Source organism: Gossypium hirsutum, chromosome A10 (assembly GCF_007990345.1).
Source record: "Gossypium hirsutum isolate 1008001.06 chromosome A10, Gossypium_hirsutum_v2.1, whole genome shotgun sequence".
In the NCBI taxonomy this organism is placed as follows: Eukaryota; Viridiplantae; Streptophyta; class Magnoliopsida; order Malvales; family Malvaceae; genus Gossypium; species Gossypium hirsutum.
In genome coordinates this window covers 101,326,970-101,329,389 of record NC_053433.1, presented here as the reverse complement: position 1 = coordinate 101,329,389, position 2,420 = coordinate 101,326,970, and positions in this window count along the sequence as shown.

Here is a 2,420-nt window from a genome sequence, read left to right as displayed (position 1 = left end):
TATTTGTTTAGGAGAATTCGAAGTTGAGAAAAATGATGAAGACTATGTCTCGTCTCCTGACTTGCTAAGAATGGTGGAACAAGAAGATAAACAGATTTTACCTCATCAAGAATCTGTTGAGACAGTAAACTTGGGAACTGAAGAAAAGAGGCAGAAGTGAAGATTGGGACCTCCATTTCAGATAACACCAGACATGATTTGATCGCCCTGCTTCATGAGTACAAAGATGTATTTGCATGGTCATATCAGGACATGCCAGGTTTGAACAAAAATATAGTGGTCCATAGACTCCTTTTGAAGCCAGAATGCAAACCTATTCAACAGAAGCTAAGACGAATGAGACCTGAAATGCTGTTGAAGATAAAAGAAGAAGTCAAGAAACAATTGGATGCTGGCTTCCTACAAGTCTCCAAATATTCAGAATAGGTGGCTAACATAGTCCCAGAACCGTAGAAAGACGGCAAAGTACGAATGTGTGTGGATTATCGCGACCTGAATCGAGCAAGTCCTAAAGATAATTTTCCCTTACCACACATTGATACATTAGTGGATAACACAGTGAAACATTCATTATTTTCTTTCATGGATGGATTCTCGGGTTATAAACAGATCAAGATAGCTCCTGAGGATATGGAGAAAACTACCTTCGTAACGATGTGGGGAACATTCTGCTACAAGGTGATGCCTTTCGGATTAAAGAATGCTGGGGCAACATATTAGAGGGCCATGGTGATGTTGTTCTATGACATGATGCATAAAGAAATAGAAGTCTACGTCGATGATATGATTGCTAAATCCCGAGGGGAAAAAGAGCATGTTCTGAACCTCAAGAAGTTGTTCGAAAGACTAAGAAACTTCCAGTTGAAGCTTAATCAAACCAAATGTACGTTTGGGGCTACCTCGGAAAAATTGCTAGGTTTCATTGTCAGCTAAAGAGGTATCGAGGTTAATCCAGATAAAATAAAAGCCATACAAAAACTACCACTTCCGCGCACGCAAAAAGAAGTCAGAGGATTTTTTGACTTCTTCAAAAACATAACCCGAGAGAATGGGACGAGGAATGCTAGGTGGCTTTTGACAAGATAAAATAGTATTTGTATAGTCCCCTGGTGCTAGTACCGCCAACTCCAAGAAGACCATTAATATTGTACCTGATTGTATTTGAAAATTCAATAGGTTGCGTACTGGGTTAACATGACAAGTCAGGGAAAATAGAAAAGGCGATTTACTACCTCAGCAAAAAGTTCACAGAGTATGAGGCAAAGTATTCGTCAATCGAAAAATTCTATTGCGCATTGGTTTGGGTAGCTCGAAGACTCAGGCAATATATGTTGTATCATACGACATGGTTAATTTCAAAGCTATACCCAATAAAGTACATGATGGAATCACCTGCACTTTTAGAAAGAATGGCGCGGTGGCAGATCCTACTATCGAAGTACGACATCGTCTATGTGAGTCAAAAGTCGATAAAAGGAAGTGCAATAGGTAACTTCTTAACAACTCGAACAACGGAGGAATATGAGCCATTGAGATTTGATTTCCCAGATGAAGACTTGATGTACATTACAGAAAAAGAATGCGAGTCATCAAAAGAAAAGTCGTGGAAGATGAGCTTTGATGGTGCGTCAAATGCATTGGGGCATGGGATTGAAGCAGTCTTAATATCACCAGAAGGGAATCATTATCCGTTTATTGCCAGATTGAACTTCTTTTGTACCAATAACATAGAGGAATATGAGGCTTGTATCATAGGACTTCGTGTAGCCATTGAATGAAATGTCCAAATTCTACAGGTATAAAGGGACTCAGCGCTGGTGATTTACCAAATCCGTGGAGATTGGGAAGTGAGGGATCTGAAATTGGTTAAATACAGTGATCTAGTGGAGGAACTGATTAAAAAATTCAAAGAAGTAACTTTTAATTACTTCCCACGAGAAGAAAACCAATTGGCTGATGCCCTGGCCACTTTGGCTTCAATGTTCAAAGCAAATAGAGAAACGGGAATAATGCCCCTCAAAATGAGCATATATGAGGCCCCTGCACATTGTTGTAGCATTGAGAAAGAAGCAGATGGACGACCATGGTTCCATGATATCTTAGAATATGTCAAGGATCAAAAATATCCCGAATAAGAAAATGAGAACGACAAAAGAACAATCAGAAGAATGGTAGTGAGATTTGTTCTTGATGGGGATATCATGTACCAAAGAGGAAAAGATCAAGTGCTTCTGAGATGCGTGGATACTATTGAAGCCAGAAAATACTTGAAGATGTCCATGAAGGAATTTGTGGGATGCATGCCAATGGTTTCACTATGGCCAGGAAGATTATGAGACTCAGTTACTACTGGCTGACGATGGAAAGCGACTGTATTAGTTATGCAAGAAAGTGCCACAAATGTCAAATTTATAGCGATA